Source organism: Pseudophryne corroboree, unplaced genomic scaffold (genome assembly GCF_028390025.1).
Source record: "Pseudophryne corroboree isolate aPseCor3 unplaced genomic scaffold, aPseCor3.hap2 scaffold_576, whole genome shotgun sequence".
Lineage (NCBI taxonomy): Eukaryota > Metazoa > Chordata > Amphibia > Anura > Myobatrachidae > Pseudophryne > Pseudophryne corroboree.
In genome coordinates this window covers 131022-148092 of record NW_026970175.1, presented here as the reverse complement: position 1 = coordinate 148092, position 17071 = coordinate 131022, and the positions used below count along the sequence as shown (strand labels likewise).

The following is a 17071-nucleotide window of genomic DNA, read 5'->3' as shown; positions in this document are numbered from 1 at the left end:
ACCTGGCCTTCTCTGATGTAATCAGAGTTAGATTTGATTCAGTGATTTTATAAAAACAGCTAGGAAGCACAATTTAGCAGTGGTTTGCAGAGAAAAAGAAATATGCTGGCAAAAAAATCCAATTGAGTGATTAAACAGCTCTTCATTTTCTGGCTTTACTTTTATGCTAACAAATTTGTACTCTGAAAAGTGTCCACAAAGCCAAATATCTGATTAACATCTTTGTAGGAATGGTTTTTCACCTATTACTAAATTAAACTTGCTTCATTGGAAAGGCAGCAAGATGCATCCTCATTTCAATATCTACTGAAATAATACAGGTTGACACCAGGAAACATTAACGCCACTGCATCCTTGCTGCTTTCTCATGTGGAAGTCTGTTTAATGTGAAAACAAGGTGATATCTAATTAGCACACAGGTAAGGAATTAAGAAAATCTTTATTTAAGGGTGAAGATGTTTCTCACAAAATCGTTGCCCCAATGCATCATTGAAATTCAAGCTGGAAAGATGATTTTAATACATCACTTGTACATTTTGTATTGCTCTTCTGGTGACAATGTAGTTTGTTTTTGTCAATTACCATTTTAATAATCGGGTAAAGAAAATTAAGTGGATTTTTGAAAGAAAACAATACTGTCAATATACTATTAAAACAAATTAAAATGGTAAAAGTTATTGTACTTTAAGTAAAAATAAAAGCTAAAATATCAATCCCAGTTTTGGATTACTTTAATGAACAAAAAAAAATGCATATAGCAAAGGATAGTTTCAATCTGCCTACCTCTGGGTTATGGACCCAGCATGCTTCCATTACAGTACTCTGCTGCACATGTAAGTGCAAGAGATCCTGAAGCACTCACTCATCATGCGAAAGTACCAATGTGTTTCTTCATTGGTTGCTGGAAGAAACATCTTACAAAAACTCTCCAGATTATTGACTTTTTAAAGTTTTTCTAGGAAACGTTCTAGATGAATGCTTATTAGTCTTTGTCAGTATTTACTTTTTGCAAAGTGTCTCTGTGGCGCAATCGGTTAGTGTGTTCAGCTATTAATCAAAAGGTTGGTGGTTCAATCCCACCCAGGGACGTGATTGACCTTGTGATCAGATTTTGGTGATATTTAAGTAGACAAGTCAAAATTGCAAACCCCCTCTTATGGTGTAGGGTACCTGGCCTTCTCTGATGTAATCAGAGTTAGATTTAATTAAGTGATTTTATAAAAAAAACAGCTAGGAAGCACAATTTAGCAGTGGGTTGCAGAGAAAAAGAAAAATGCTGGCAGAAAAATCCAATTGAGTGATTAAACAGCTCTTCATTTTCTGGCTTTATTTTTATGATAACAAATTTGTTCTCTGAAAAGTGTCCACAAAGCCAAGTATCTGATTAACATCTTTGTAGGGATGGTTTTTCACCTATTACTAAATTAAACTTGCTTCATTGGAAAGGCAGCAAGATGTATCCTCATTTCAATATCTACGGAAATAATACAGGTTGACACCATGAAACATTAACGCCACTGCATCTTTGCTGTTTTCTCATGTGGAAGTCTGTTTAATGTGAAAACAAGGTGATCTCTAATTAGCACACAGGTAAGGAATTAAGAAAATCTTTATTTAAGGGTGAAGATGTTTCTCACAAAATCGTTGCCCCAATGCATCATTGAAATCCAAGCTGGAAAGATGATTTTAATATATTACTTGAACATTTTATATTGCTCTTCTGGTGATAATGTAGTTTGTTTTTGTCAATTACCATTTTAATAATCGGGTAAAGAAAATTAAGTGGATTTTTGAAAGAAAACAATACTGTCAATATACTATTAAAACAAATTAAAATGGTAAAAGTTATTGTACTTTAAGTAAAAATAAAAGAGCAAAAATATCAATCCCAGTTTTGGATTACTTTAATTAACAAAAAAAAAATGCATATAGCAGAGGATAGTTTCAATCTGCCTACCTCTGGGTTATGGACCCAGCATGCTTCCATTACAGTACTCTGCTGCACATGTAAGTGCAAGAGATCCTGAAGCACTCACTCATCATGGGAAAGTACCAATGTGTTTCTTCATTGGTTGATGGAAGAAACATCTTACAAAAACTCTCCACATTATTGACTTTTTAAAATGTTTCTAGGAATCGTTCTAGATGAATGCTTATTAGCCTTTGTCAGTATATAGTTTTGCAAAGTGTCGCTGTGGCGCAATCAGTTAGTGTGTAAGGCTATTAACCAAAAGGTTGGTGGTTCAATCCCACCCAGGGACTTAATTGACCTTGTTATCAGATTTTGGTGATCTTTAAGTAGACAAGTCAAAATTTCAAACCCCCTGTTATGGTGTAGGGTACCTGGCCTTCTCTGATGTAATCAGAGTTAGATTTGATTCAGTGATTTTATAAAAACAGCTAGGAAGCACAATTTAGCAGTGGGTTGCAGAGAAAAAGAAATATGCTGGCAGAAAAATCCAATTGAGTGATTAAACAGCTCTTCATTTTCTGGCTTTATTTTTATGCTAACTAATTTGTTCTCTGAAAAGTGTCCACAAAGCCAAGTATCTGATTAACATATTTGTAGTGATGGTTTTTCACCTATTACTAAATTAAACTTGCTTCATTGGAAAGGCAGCAAGATGCATCCTCATTTCAATATCTACTGAAATAATACAGGTTGACACCAGGAAACATTAACGCCACTGCATCCTTGCTGCTTTCTCATGTGGAAGTCTGTTTAATGTGAAAACAAGGTGATATCTAATTAGCACACAGGTAAGGAATTAAGAAAATCTTTATTTAAGGGTGAAGATGTTTCTCACAAAATCGTTGCCCCAATGCATCATTGAAATTCAAGCTGGAAAGATGATTTTAATATATCACTTGTACATTTTGTATTGCTCTTCTGGTGACAATGTAGTTTGTTTTTGTCAATTACCATTTTAATAATCGGGTAAAGAAAATTAATTGGATTTTTGAAAGAAAACAATACTGTCAATATACTATTAAAACAAATTAAAATGGTAAAAGTTATTGTACTTTAAGTAAAAATAAAAGCTAAAATATCAATCCCAGTTTTGGATTACTTTAATGAACAAAAAAAAATGCATATAGCAAAGGATAGTTTCAATCTGCCTACCTCTGGGTTATGGGCCCAGCATGCTTCCAGTGCAGTACTCGGCTGCACATGTAAGTGCAAGAGATCCTGAAGCACTCACTCATCATGCGAAAGTACCAATGTGTTTCTTCATTGGTTGCTGGAAGAAACATCTTACAAAAACTCTCCAGATTATTGACTTTTTAAAGTTTTTCTAGGAAACGTTCTAGATGAATGCTTATTAGTCTTTGTCAGTATGTACTTTTTGCAAAGTGTCTCTGTGGCGCAATCGGTTAGTGTGTTCAGCTATTAATCAAAAGGTTGGTGGTTCAATCCCACCCAGGGACGTAATTGACCTTGTGATCAGATTTTGGTGATATTTAAGTAGACAAGTCAAAATTTCGAAAACCCCTGTTATGGTGTAGGGTACCTGGCCTTCTCTGATGTAATCAGAGTTAGATTTGATTCAGTGATTTTATAAAAACAGCTAGGAAGCACAATTTAGCAGTGGGTTGCAGAGAAAAAGAAATATGCTGGCAAAAAAATCCAATTGACTGATTAAACAGCTCTTCATTTTCTGGCTTTATTTTTATGCTAACAAATTTGTTCTCTGAAAAGTGTCCACAAAGCCAAGTATCTGATTAACATCTTTGTAGGGATGGTTTTTCACCTATTACTAAATTAAACTTGCTTCATTGGAAAGGCAGCAAGATGCATCCTCATTTCAATATCTACTGAAATAATACAGGTTGACACCAGGAAACATTAACGCCACTGCATCCTTGCTGCTTTCTCATGTGGAAGTCTGTTTAATGTGAAAACAAGGTGATATCTAATTAGCACACAGGTAAGGAATTAAGAAAATCTTTATTTAAGGGTGAAGATGTTTCTCACAAAATCGTTGCCCCAATGCATCATTGAAATTCAAGCTGGAAAGATGATTTTAATATATCACTTGTACATTTTGTATTGCTCTTCTGGTGACAATGTAGTTTGTTTTTGTCAATTACCATTTTAATAATCGGGTAAAGAAAATTAATTGGATTTTTGAAAGAAAACAATACTGTCAATATACTATTAAAACAAATTAAAATGGTAAAAGTTATTGTACTTTAAGTAAAAATAAAAGCTAAAATATCAATCCCAGTTTTGGATTACTTTAATGAACAAAAAAAAAATGCATATAGCAAAGGATAGTTTCAATCTGCCTACCTCTGGGTTATGGGCCCAGCATGCTTCCAGTGCAGTACTCTGCTGCACATGTAAGTGCAAGAGATCCTGAAGCACTCACTCATCATGCGAAAGTACCAATGTGTTTCTTCATTGGTTGCTGGAAGAAACATCTTACAAAAACTCTCCAGATTATTGACTTTTTAAAGTTTTTCTAGGAAACGTTCTAGATGAATGCTTATTAGTCTTTGTCAGTATGTACTTTTTGCAAAGTGTCTCTGTGGCGCAATCGGTTAGTGTGTTCAGCTATTAATCAAAAGGTTGGTGGTTCAATCCCACCCAGGGATGTAATTGACCTTGTGATCAGATTTTGGTGATATTTAAGTAGACAAGTCAAAATTTCGAAAACCCCTGTTATGGTGTAGGGTACCTGGCCTTCTCTGATGTAATCAGAGTTAGATTTGATTCAGTGATTTTATAAAAACAGCTAGGAAGCACAATTTAGCAGTGGGTTGCAGAGAAAAAGAAATATGCTGGCAAAAAAATCCAATTGACTGATTAAACAGCTCTTCATTTTCTGGCTTTATTTTTATGCTAACAAATTTGTTCTCTGAAAAGTGTCCACAAAGCCAAGTATCTGATTAACATCTTTGTAGGGATGGTTTTTCACCTATTACTAAATTAAACTTGCTTCATTGGAAAGGCAGCAAGATGCATCCTCATTTCAATATCTACTGAAATAATACAGGTTGACACCAGGAAACATTAACGCCACTGCATCCTTGCTGCTTTCTCATGTGGAAGTCTGTTTAATGTGAAAACAAGGTGATATCTAATTAGCACACAGGTAAGGAATTAAGAAAATCTTTATTTAAGGGTGAAGATGTTTCTCACAAAATCGTTGCCCCAATGCATCATTGAAATTCAAGCTGGAAAGATGATTTTAATATATCACTTGTACATTTTGTATTGCTCTTCTGGTGACAATGTAGTTTGCTTTTGTCAATAACCATTTTAATAATCGGGTAAAGAAAATTAATTGGATTTTTGAAAGAAAACAATACTGTCAATATACTATTAAAACAAATTAAAATGGTAAAAGTTATTGTACTTTAAGTAAAAATAAAAGAGCAAAAATATCAATCCCAGTTTTGGATTACTTTAATTAACAAAAAAAAAATGCATATAGCAGAGGATAGTTTCAATCTGCCTACCTCTGGGTTATGGACCCAGCATGCTTCCATTACAGTACTCTGCTGCACATGTAAGTGCAAGAGATCCTGAAGCACTCACTCATCATGGGAAAGTACCAATGTGTTTCTTCATTGGTTGATGGAAGAAACATCATACAAAAACTCTCCACATTATTGACTTTTTAAAATGTTTCTAGGAATCGTTCTAGATGAATGCTTATTAGCCTTTGTCAGTATGTACTTTTGCAAAGTGTCGCGGTGGCGCAATCAGTTAGTGTGTAAGGCTATTAACCAAAAGGTTGGTGGTTCAATCCCACCCAGGGACTTAATTGACCTTGTTATCAGATTTTGGTGATCTTTAAGTAGACAAGTCAAAATTTCAAACCCCCTGTTATGGTGTAGGGTACCTGGCCTTCTCTGATGTAATCAGAGTTAGATTTGATTCAGTGATTTTATAAAAACAGCTAGGAAGCACAATTTAGCAGTGGGTTGCAGAGAAAAAGAAAAATGCTGGCAGAAAAATCCAATTGAGTGATTAAACAGCTCTTTATTTTCTGGCTTTATTTTTATGCTAACTAATTTGTTCTCTGAAAAGTGTCCACAAAGCCAAGTATCTGATTAACATATTTGTAGGGATGGTTTTTCACCTATTACTAAATTAAACTTGCTTCATTGGAAAGGCAGCAAGATGCATCCTCATTTCAATATCTACTGAAATAATACAGGTTGACACCAGGAAACATTAACGCCACTGCATCCTTGCTGCTTTCTCATGTGGAAGTCTGTTTAATGTGAAAACAAGGTGATATCTAATTAGCACACAGGTAAGGAATTAAGAAAATCTTTATTTAAGGGTGAAGATGTTTCTCACAAAATCGTTGCCCCAATGCATCATTGAAATTCAAGCTGGAAAGATGATTTTAATATATCACTTGTACATTTTGTATTGCTCTTCTGGTGACAATGTAGTTTGTTTTTGTCAATTACCATTTTAATAATAGGGTAAAGAAAATTAAGTGGATTTTTGAAAGAAAACAATACTGTCAATATACTATTAAAACAAATTAAAATGGTAAAAGTTATTGTACTTTAAGTAAAAATAAAAGCTAAAATATCAATCCCAGTTTTGGATTACTTTAATGAACAAAAAAAAATGCATATAGCAAAGGATAGTTTCAATCTGCCTACCTCTGGGTTATGGACCCAGCATGCTTCCATTGCAGTACTCTGCTGCACATGTAAGTGCAAGAGATCCTGAAGCACTCACTCATCATGCGAAAGTACCAATGTGTTTCTTCATTGGTTGCTGGAAGAAACATCTTACAAACACTCTCCAGATTATTGACTTTTTAAAGTTTTTCTAGGAAACGTTCTAGATGAATGCTTATTAGTCTTTGTCAGTATATACTTTTCGCAAAGTGTCTCTGTGGCGCAATCGGTTAGTGTGTGCAGCTATTAATCAAAAGGTTGGTGGTTCAATCCCACCCAGGGACGTAATTGACCTTGTGATCAGATTTTGGTGATATTTAAGTAGACAAGTCAAAATTGCAAACCCCCTCTTATGGTGTAGGGTACCTGGCCTTCTCTGATGTAATCAGAGTTAGATTTGATTCAGTGATGTTATAAAAACAGCTAGGAAGCACAATTTAGCAGTGGGTTGCAGAGAAAAAGAAATATGCTGGCAGAAAAATCCAATTGAATGATTAAACAGCTCTTCATTTTCTGGCTTTATTTTTATGCTAACTAATTTGTTCTCTGAAAAGTGTCCACAAAGCCAAGTATCTGATTAACATATTTGTAGTGATGGTTTTTCACCTATTACTAAATTAAACTTGCTTCATTGGAAAGGCAGCAAGATGCATCCTCATTTCAATATCTACTGAAATAATACAGGTTGACACCAGGAAACATTAACGCCACTGCATCCTTGCTGCTTTCTCATGTGGAAGTCTGTTTAATGTGAAAACAAGGTGATATCTAATTAGCACACAGGTAAGGAATTAAGAAAATCTTTATTTAAGGGTGAAGATGTTTCTCACAAAATCGTTGCCCCAATGCATCATTGAAATTCAAGCTGAAAAGATGATTTTAATATATCACTTGTACATTTTGTATTGCTCTTCTGGTGACAATGTAGTTTGTTTTTGTCAATTACCATTTTAATAATCGGGTAAAGAAAATTAATTGGATTTTTGAAAGAAAACAATACTGTCAATATACTATTAAAAAAATTAAAATGGTAAAAGTTATTGTACTTTAAGTAAAAATAAAAGCTAAAATATCAATCCCAGTTTTGGATTACTTTAATGAACAAAAAAAAAATGCATATAGCAAAGGATAGTTTCAATCTGCCTACCTCTGGGTTATGGGCCCAGCATGCTTCCAGTGCAGTACTCTGCTGCACATGTAAGTGCAAGAGATCCTGAAGCACTCACTCATCATGCGAAAGTACCAATGTGTTTCTTCATTGGTTGCTGGAAGAAACATCTTACAAAAACTCTCCAGATTATTGACTTTTTAAAGTTTTTCTAGGAAACGTTCTAGATGAATGCTTATTAGTCTTTGTCAGTATGCACTTTTTGCAAAGTGTCTCTGTGGCGCAATCGGTTAGTGTGTTCAGCTATTAATCAAAAGGTTGGTGGTTCAATCCCACCCAGGGACGTAATTGACCTTGTGATCAGATTTTGGTGATATTTAAGTAGACAAGTCAAAATTTCGAAAACCCCTGTTATGGTGTAGGGTACCTGGCCTTCTCTGATGTAATCAGAGTTAGATTTGATTCAGTGATTTTATAAAAACAGCTAGGAAGCACAATTTAGCAGTGGGTTGCAGAGAAAAAAGAAATATGCTGGCAAAAAAATCCAATTGACTGATTAAACAGCTCTTCATTTTCTGGCTTTATTTTTATGCTAACATGAAGGTGCTTCTCCCAGGGCAAGGCTCACCCATTGCACTCTGGGTGTGCTGCCCCTGTGATTTCCCCAAATGTGGGAAACTTGACTGCATAATTTGTGTTTCCCCTGGTCGGCTCTCGTATAATTCAGATCTCTTTGTCTCAGGTCTCTCTCCAGCCTAGTTTGCTGTCTGTTTCCACTTCTCTTTTCTTCAGCCGCTCCCTTCTATACCCTTGTGCACTATCCTGACTTCTCCTCCAGTCTGCTTACTTTGTGCCTTCCAATGCACAATGCAAACTACAGGAAGTGCTGCAGGGCCCACACCCTTTTACTTGCCTTACAGAGCAGCTCTGGAGCTGTTACAGTGCCCAGCTGCTGCAAGAAATCAGCTTGAATGCTTCAGGGGATGGGGCATGGCCAACATGAGCCCCACACCAAAGGAGGGAGGAGGTGTTTAATGCGAACTAGGGGTCATCAAAGCACCGCAAAAGGCCGCCATGCCCTGCACGCCCATTTTCTCTTTTCATATGCAGATGAGGGTTGAAGCCAACTTTGACCCACTGCTTGGATGACATCACCGTATGCAAATCCGTCTTCTGCAGAACTTCCCCCAGGAATGCTTGCACTAGTTGTTGCATTTGGTTTGTTGTTTGGGGGTGCTTCAGTATTAGGCAGCCTTCTGCCCTCCCATGTTCATCTGAAAATATGTGTTCTCCCTGCAATTGTTGTCCCCAGATGAGAGTTCCCTTGTGCTGCCTCAGTTGAATCTCCTTTACTTGACAGAGATGTGCATGAGCAGCGGCCCTCCCCAGCCCTATTCCAAATCATACTTATTTTGCATAGGAGATACCATGGTCATGAAGATTGTTCTCCCAGGGTGAGGTTCATTCATTGCATTTTGGGTATGCTGACCCCTGTGATTTCCCCAAATGTGGGAAACTTGACTGCATTATTTGTGGTAGTGGGGGACTGTGTTTGTGCTTTCCTCTGGTCAGCTCTGGTAAAAGTCAGATTTCTTTGTCTCAGATTTTCCTCTAGCCTTGTTCTTCTTTCGAGAGTTCCCTTGTGCTGCCTCAGTTGGATCTCCTTCACTTTACAGGGGGGTACCCGAGCAGCGACCCTCCCCAGCTCTAGCCCAACTCCTACTTACCTGCCAGGTGAGATACTATGATCATGAAGGTGCTTCTCCCAGGGCAAGGCTCACCCATTGCACTCTGGGTGTGCTGCCCCTGCGATTTCCCCAAATGTGGGAAACTTGACTGCATAATTTGTGTTTCCCTTGGTCGGCTCTCGTATAATTCAGATCTCTTTGTCTCAGGTCTCTCTCCAGCCTAGTTTGCTGTCTGTTTCCACTTCTCTTTTCTTCAGCCGCTCCCTTCTATACCCTTGTGCACTATCCTGACTTCTCCTCCCGTCTGCTTACTTTGTGCCTTCCAATGCACAATGCAAACTACAGGTAGTGCTTCAGGGCCCACACCCTTTTACTTGCCTTACAGAGCAGCTCTGGAGCTGTTACAGTGCCCAGCTGCTGCAAGAAATCAGCTTGAATGCTTCAGGGGATGGGGCATGGCCAACATGAGCCCCACACCAAAGGAGGGTGGGGGTGTTTAATGCGAACTAGGGGTCATCCAAGCACTGCAAAAGGCCGCCATGCCCTGCATGCCCCTTTTCTCTTTTCATATGCAGATGAGGGTTCCAGTCAACTTTGGCCCACTGCTTGGATAACATCACCATATGCAAATCCGTCTGCTGCAGACCTTCCCCCAGGAGTGCTTGTACTAGTTGTTGCATATGGTTTGATATTTGATGGTGCTTCAGTATTAGGCAGCCTTCCGCCCTCCCATGTTCATCTGAAAAGATGTGGTCTCCCTGCAGTTGTTGTCCCCAGATGAGAGTTCCCTTGTGCTGCCTCAGTTGAATCTCCTTTGCTTGACAGAGATGTGCCTGAGCAGCGGCCCTCACCAGCCCTATCCCAAATCATACTTATTTTGCATAGGAGATACCATGGTCATGAAGATTGTTCTCCCAGGGTGAGGTTCATTCATTGCATTCTGGGTATGCTGACCCCTGTGATTTTCCCAAATGTGGGAAACTCGACTGCATTATTTGTGGTAGTGGGGGACTGTGTTTGTGCTTTCCTCTGGTCAGCTCTGGTAAAAGTCAGATTTCTTTGTCTCAGATCTTCCTCTAGCCTTGTTCTTCTTTCGAGAGTTCCCTGGTGCTGCCTCAGTTGGATCTCCTTCACTTCACAGGGGGGAACCCGAGCAGCGACCCTCCCCAGCTCTAGCCCAACTCCTACTTACCTGCCAGGTGAGATACTATGATCATGAAGGTGCTTCTCCCAGGGCAAGGCTCACCCATTGCACTCTGGGTGTGCTGCCCCTGCGATTTCCCCAAATGTGGGAAACTTGACTGCATAATTTGTGTTTCCCCTGGTCGGCTCTCGTATAATTCAGATCTCTTTGTCTCAGGTCTCTCTCCAGCCTAGTTTGCTGTCTGTTTCCACTTCTCTTTTCTTCAGCCGCTCCCTTCTATACCCTTGTGCACTATCCTGACTTCTCCTCCCGTCTGCTTACTTTGTGCCTTCCAATGCACAATGCGAACTACAGGTAGTGCTGCAGGGCCCACACCCTTTTACTTGCCTTACAGAGCAGCTCTGGAGCTGTTACAGTGCCCAGCTGCTGCAAGAAATCTGCTTGAATGCTTCAGGGGCTGGGGCATAGCCAACATGAGCCCCACACCAAAGGAGGGTGGAGGTGTTTAATGCAAACTAGGGGTCAGCCAAGCGCCGCAAAAGGCCACCATGCCCTGCACGCCCCTTTTCTCTTTTCATATGCAGACGAGGGTTGAAGCCAACTTTGACCCACTGCTTGGATGACATCACCATATGCAAATCCATCTGCGGCAGGCCTTCCCCCAGGAATGCTTGCACTAGTTGTTGCATTTGGTTTGTTGTTTGGGGGTGCTTCAGTATTAGGCAGCCTTCTGCCCTCCCATGTTCATCTGAAAATATATGTTCTCCCTGCAGTTGTTGTCCCAAGATGAGAGTTCCCTTGTGCTGCCTCAGTTGAATCTCCTTTACTTGACAGAGATGTGCATGAGCAGCGGCCCTCCCCAGCCCTATTCCAAATCATACTTATTTTGCATAGGAGATACCATGGTCATGAAGATTTTTCTCCCAGGGTGAGGTTCATTCATTGCATTTTGGGTATGCTGACCCCTGTGATTTCCCCAAATGTCGGAAACTTGACTGCATTATTTGTGGTAGTGGGATACTGTGTTTGTGCTTTCCTCTGGTCAGCTCTGGTAAAAGTCAGATTTCTTTGTCTCAGATTTTCCTTTAGCCTTGTTCTTCTTTCGAGAGTTCCCTTGTGCTGCCTCAGTTGGATCTCCTTCACTTTACAGGGGGGTACCCGAGCAGCGACCCTCCCCAGCTCTAGCCCAACTCCTACTTACCTGCCAGGTGAGATACTATGATCATGAAGGTGCTTCTCCCAGGGCAAGGCTCACCCATTGTACTCTGGGTGTGATGCTCCTGCGATTTCCCCAAATGTGGGAATCTTGACTGCATAATTTGTGTTTCCCCTGGTCGGCTCACGTATAATTCAGATCTCTTTGTCTCAGGTCTCTCTCCAGCCTAGTTTGCTGTCTGTTTCCACTTCTCTTTTCTTCAGCCGCTCCCTTCTATACCCTTGTGCACTATCCTGACTTCTCCTCCCATCTGCTTACTTTGTGCCTTCCAATGCACAATGCAAACTACAGGTAGTGCTGCAGGGCCCACACCCTTTTACTTGCCTTACAGAGCAGCTCTGGAGCTGTTACAGTGCCCAGCTGCTGCAAGAAATCAGCTTGAATGCTTCAGGGGCTGGGGCATAGCCAACATGAGCCCCACACCGAAGGAGGGTGGAGGTGTTTAATGCGAACTAGGGGTCATCCAAGCACCGCAAAAGGCCGCCATGCCCTGCACGCCCCTTTTCTCTTTTCATATGCAGATGAGGGTTGAAGCCAACTTTGACCCACTGCTTGGATGACATCACCGTATGCAAATCCATCTTCTGCAGAACTTCCCCCAGGAATGCTTGCACTAGTTGTTGCATTTGGTTTGTTGTTTGGGGGTGCTTCAGTATTAGGCAGCCTTCTGCCCTCCCATGTTCATCTGAAAATATGTGTTCTCCCTGCAGTTGTTGTCCCCAGATGAGAGTTCCCTTGTGCTGCCTCAGTTGAATCTCCTTTACTTGACAGAGATGTGCATGAGCAGCGGCCCTTCCCAGCCCTATTCCAAATCATACTTATTTTGCATAGGAGATACCATGGTCATGAAGATTGTTCTCCCAGGGTGAGGTTCATTCATTGCATTTTGGGTATGCTGACCTCTGTGATTTCCCCAAATGTGGGAAACTTGACTGCATTATTTGTGGTAGTGGGGGACTGTGTTTGTGCTTTCCTCTGGTCAGCTCTGGTAAAAGTCAGATTTCTTTGTCTCAGATTTTCCTCTAGCCTTGTTCTTCTTTCGAGAGTTCCCTTGTGCTGCCTCAGTTGGATCTCCTTCACTTTACAGGGGGGTACCCGAGCAGCGACCCTCCCCAGCTCTAGCCCAACTCCTACTTACCTGCCAGGTGAGATACTATGATCATGAAGGTGCTTCTCCCAGGGCAAGGCTCACCCATTGCACTCTGAGTGTGCTGCCCCTGCGATTTCCCCAAATGTGGGAAACTTGACTGCATAATTTGTGTTTCCCCTGGTCGGCTCTCGTATAATTCAGATCTCTTTGTCTCAGGTCTCTCTCCAGCCTAGTTTGCTGTCTGTTTCCACTTCTCTTTTCTTGAGCCGCTCCCTTCTATGCCCTTGCGCACTATCCTGACTTCTCCTCCTGTCTGCTTACTTTGTGCCTTCCAACGCACAATGCGAACTACAGGTAGTGCTGCAGGGCCCACACCCTTTTACTTGCCTTACAGAGCAGCTCTGGAGCTGTTACAGTGCCCAGCTGCTGCAAGAATTCAGCTTGAATGCTTCAGGGGCTGGGGCATAGCCAACATGAGCCCCACACCAAAGGAGGGTGGAGGTGTTTAATGCAAACTAGGGGTCAGCCAAGCGCCGCAAAAGGCCACCATGCCCTGCACGCCCCTTTTCTCTTTTCATATGCAGACGAGGGTTGAAGCCAACTTTGACCAACTGCTTGGATGACATCACCATATGCAAATCCATCTGCGGCAGGCCTTCCCCCAGGAATGCTTGCACTAGTTGTTGCATTTGGTTTGTTGTTTGGGGGTGCTTCAGTATTAGGCAGCCTTCTGCCCTCCCATGTTCATCTGAAAATATATGTTCTCCCTGCAGTTGTTGTCCCAAGATGAGAGTTCCCTTGTGCTGCCTCAGTTGAATCTCCTTTACTTGACAGAGATGTGCATGAGCAGCGGCCCTCCCCAGCCCTCTTCCAAATCATACTTATTTTGCATAGGAGATACCATGGTCATGAAGATTTTTCTCCCAGGGTGAGGTTCATTCATTGCATTTTGGGTATGCTGACCCCTGTGATTTCCCCAAATGTGGGAAACTCGACTGCATTATTTGTGGTAGTGGGAGGCTGTGTTTGTGATTTCTTCTGGTCAGCTCTGGTAAAAGTCAGATTTCTTTGTTTCAGATTTTCCTTTAGCCTTGTTCTTCTTTCGAGAGTTCCCTTGTGCTGCCTCAGTTGGATCTCCTTCACTTAACAGGGGGGTGCCCGAGCAGCGACCCTCCCTAGCTCTAGCCCAACTCCTACTTACCTGCCAGGTGAGATACTATGATCATGAAGGTGCTTCTCCCAGGGCAAGGCTCACCCATTGCACTCTGGGTGTGCTGCCCCTGCGATTTCCCCAAATGTGGGAAACTTGACTGCATAATTTGTGTTTCCCCTGGTCGGCTCTCGTATAATTCAGATCTCTTTGTCTCAGATCTCTCTCCAGCCTAGTTTGCTGTCTGTTTCCACTTCTCTTTTCTTCAGCCGCTCCCTTCTATACCCTTGTGCACTATCCTGACTTCTCCTCCCGTCTGCTTACTTTGTGCCTTCCAATGCACAATGCAAACTACAGGTAGTGCTGCAGGGCCCACACCCTTTTACTTGCCTTACAGAGCGTCTCTGGAGCTGTTACAGTGCCCAGCTGCTGCAAGAAATCTGCTTGAATGCTTCAGGGGATGGGACATGGCCAACATGAGCCCCACACCAAAGGAGGGTGGAGCAGAAGGCTGCCTAATACTGAAGCACCCCCAAACAACAAACCAAATGCAACAACTAGTGCAAGCATTCCTGGGGGAAGGCCTGCCGCAGATGGATTTGCATATGGTGATGTCATCCAAGCAGTGGGTCAAAGGTGGCTTCAACCCTCGTCTGCATATAAAAACAGAAAAGGGGCGTGCAGGGCATGGTGGCCTTTTGCGGCGCTTGACTGACCCCTAGTTTGCATTAAACACCTCCACCCTCCTTCGGTGTGGGGCTCATGTTGGCTATGCCCCAGCCCCTGAAGCATTCAAGCTGATTTCTTGCAGCAGCTGGCCACTGTAACAGCTCCAGAGCTGCTCTGTAAGGCAAGTAAAAGGGTGTGGGCCCTGCAGCACTACCTGTAGTTTGCATTGTGCATTGGAAGGCACAAAGTAAGCAGACGGGAGAAGTCAGGATAGTGCACAAGGGTATAGAAGGGAGCGGCTGAAGAAAAGAGAAGTGGAAACAGACAGCAAACTAGGCTGGAGAGAGACCTGAGACAAAGAGATCTGAATTATACGAGAGCCGACCAGGGGAAACACAAATTATGCAGTCAAGTTTCCCACATTTGGGGAAATCGCAGGAGCAGCACACCCAGAGTACAATGGGTGAGCCTTGCCCTGGGAGAAGCACCTTCATGATCATAGTATCTCACCTGGCAGGTAAGTAGGAGTTGGGCTAGAGCTGGGGAGGGTCGCTGCTCGGGTACCCCCCTGTAAAGTGAAGGAGATCCAACTGAGGCAGCACAAGGGAACTCTCGAAAGAAGAACAAGGCTAAAGGAAAATCTGAGACAAAGAAATCTGACTTTTACCAGAGCTGACCAGAAGAAATCACAAACACAGCCTCCCACTACCACAAATAATGCAGTCAAGTTTCCCACATTTGGGGAAATCACAGGGGTCAGCATACCCAAAATGCAATGAATAAACCTCACCCTGGGAGAAAAATCTTCATGACCATGGTATCTCCTATGCAAAATAAGTATGATTTGGAATAGGGCTGGGGAGGGCCGCTGCTCATGCACATCTCTGTCAAGTAAAGGAGATTTAACTGAGGCAACACAAGGGAACTCTCATCTGGGGACAACAACTGCAGGGAGAACATATATTTTCAGATGAACATGGGAGGGCAGAAGGCTGCCTAATACTGAAGCACCCCCAAACAACAAACCAAATGCAACAACTAGTGCAAGCATTCCTGGGGGAAGGCCTGCCGCAGATGGATTTGCATATGGTGATGTCATCCAAGCAGTGGGTCAAAGTTGGCTTCAACCCTCGTCTGCATATGAAAAGAGAAAAGGGGCGTGCAGGGCATGGCGGCCTTTTGCGGTGCTTGGATGACCCCTAGTTCGCATTAAACACCTCCACCCTCTTTTGGTGTGGGGCTCATGTTGGCCATGCCCCATCCCCTGAAGCATTCAAGCAGATTTCTTGCAGCAGCTGGGCACTGTAACAGCTCCAGAGCTGCTCTGTAAGGCAAGTAAAAGGGTGTGGGCCCTGCAGCACTACCTGTAGTTTGCATTGTGCATTGGAAGGCACAAAGTAAGCAGACGGGAGGAGAAGTCAGGATAGTGCACAAGGTTATAGAAGGGAGCGGCTGAAGAAAAGAGAAGTGGAAACAGACAGCAAACTAGGCTGGAGAGAGACCTGAGACAAAGAGATCTGAATTATACGAGAGCCGACCAGGGGAAACACAAATTATGCAGTCAAGTTTCCCACATTTGGGGAAATCGCAGGGGCAGCACACCCAGAGTGCAATGGGTGAGCCTTGCCCTGGGAGAAGCACCATCATGATCATAGTATCTCACCTGGCAGGTAAGTAGGAGTTGGGCTAGAGCTGGGGAGGGTCTCTGCTCGGGCACCCCCCTGTCAAGTGAAGGAGATCCAACTGAGGCAGCACAAGGGAACTCTCAAAAGAAGAACAGGGCTAGAGGAAGATCTGAAACAAAGAAATCTGACTTTTACCAGAGCTGACCAGAGGAAAACACAAACACAGTCCCCCACTACCACAAATAAAGCAGTCGAGTTTCCCACATTTGGGGAAATCACAGGGGTCAGCATACCCAGAATGCAATGAATGAACCTCACCCTGGGAGAATAATCTTCATGACCATGGTATGTCCTATGCAAAATAAGTATGATTTGGGATAGAGCTGGGGTGGGCCGCTGCTCAGGCACATCTCTGTCAAGTTAAGGAGATTCAACTGAGGCAGCACAAGGGAACTCTCATCTGGGGACAACAACTGCAGGGAGACCACATCTTTTCAGATGAACATGGGAGGGCAGAAGGCTGCCTAATACTGAAGCACCCCCAAACAACAAACCAAATGCAACAACTAGTGCAAGCATTCCTGGGGGAAGTTCTGCAGAAGACGGATTTGCATACGGTGATGTCATCCAAGCAGTGGGTCAAAGTTGGCTTCAACCCTCATCTGCATATGAAAAGAGAAAAGGGGCGTGCAGGGCATGGCGGCTTTTTGCGGTGCTTGGATGACCC

The 17071-nt window shown here is 42.4% G+C and overlaps 13 non-coding genes and 1 pseudogene across 13 annotated transcripts; 10 read left to right on the top strand and 4 right to left on the bottom strand.

Moving 5' to 3' along the window:
* The first annotated feature begins 9165 nt into the window (after positions 1–9165).
* Positions 9166–9329, top strand: LOC135033921 (U1 spliceosomal RNA). Its single transcript, XR_010229237.1, has one exon. It is a non-coding gene; the product is annotated as a U1 spliceosomal RNA (small nuclear RNA).
* Positions 9330–9481: 152 nt separating this feature from the next.
* Positions 9482–9644, top strand: LOC135033775 (U1 spliceosomal RNA). The gene has a single exon (XR_010229115.1). It is a non-coding gene; the product is annotated as a U1 spliceosomal RNA (small nuclear RNA).
* Positions 9645–10318: 674 nt separating this feature from the next.
* Positions 10319–10482, top strand: LOC135033832 (U1 spliceosomal RNA). Its single transcript, XR_010229161.1, has one exon. It is a non-coding gene; the product is annotated as a U1 spliceosomal RNA (small nuclear RNA).
* A 152-nt stretch (positions 10483–10634) lies between these two features.
* LOC135033763 (U1 spliceosomal RNA) lies at positions 10635–10797 on the top strand. The gene has a single exon (XR_010229100.1). It is a non-coding gene; the product is annotated as a U1 spliceosomal RNA (small nuclear RNA).
* A 674-nt stretch (positions 10798–11471) lies between these two features.
* LOC135033753 (U1 spliceosomal RNA) lies at positions 11472–11635 on the top strand. The gene has a single exon (XR_010229092.1). It is a non-coding gene; the product is annotated as a U1 spliceosomal RNA (small nuclear RNA).
* Positions 11636–11787: 152 nt separating this feature from the next.
* Positions 11788–11939, top strand: LOC135033851 (U1 spliceosomal RNA; annotated as a pseudogene).
* A 685-nt stretch (positions 11940–12624) lies between these two features.
* On the top strand, positions 12625–12788 carry LOC135033696 (U1 spliceosomal RNA). Its single transcript, XR_010229036.1, has one exon. It is a non-coding gene; the product is annotated as a U1 spliceosomal RNA (small nuclear RNA).
* Positions 12789–12940: 152 nt separating this feature from the next.
* On the top strand, positions 12941–13103 carry LOC135033806 (U1 spliceosomal RNA). The gene has a single exon (XR_010229139.1). It is a non-coding gene; the product is annotated as a U1 spliceosomal RNA (small nuclear RNA).
* Positions 13104–13777: 674 nt separating this feature from the next.
* LOC135033727 (U1 spliceosomal RNA) lies at positions 13778–13941 on the top strand. Its single transcript, XR_010229066.1, has one exon. It is a non-coding gene; the product is annotated as a U1 spliceosomal RNA (small nuclear RNA).
* Positions 13942–14093: 152 nt separating this feature from the next.
* LOC135033761 (U1 spliceosomal RNA) lies at positions 14094–14256 on the top strand. Its single transcript, XR_010229098.1, has one exon. It is a non-coding gene; the product is annotated as a U1 spliceosomal RNA (small nuclear RNA).
* An 825-nt stretch (positions 14257–15081) lies between these two features.
* LOC135033792 (U1 spliceosomal RNA) lies at positions 15082–15244 on the bottom strand. Its single transcript, XR_010229126.1, has one exon. It is a non-coding gene; the product is annotated as a U1 spliceosomal RNA (small nuclear RNA).
* Positions 15245–15396: 152 nt separating this feature from the next.
* Positions 15397–15560, bottom strand: LOC135033726 (U1 spliceosomal RNA). Its single transcript, XR_010229065.1, has one exon. It is a non-coding gene; the product is annotated as a U1 spliceosomal RNA (small nuclear RNA).
* A 674-nt stretch (positions 15561–16234) lies between these two features.
* On the bottom strand, positions 16235–16397 carry LOC135033782 (U1 spliceosomal RNA). The gene has a single exon (XR_010229121.1). It is a non-coding gene; the product is annotated as a U1 spliceosomal RNA (small nuclear RNA).
* A 152-nt stretch (positions 16398–16549) lies between these two features.
* On the bottom strand, positions 16550–16713 carry LOC135033731 (U1 spliceosomal RNA). The gene has a single exon (XR_010229070.1). It is a non-coding gene; the product is annotated as a U1 spliceosomal RNA (small nuclear RNA).
* Between the last annotated feature and the right edge of the window lie 358 nt (positions 16714–17071).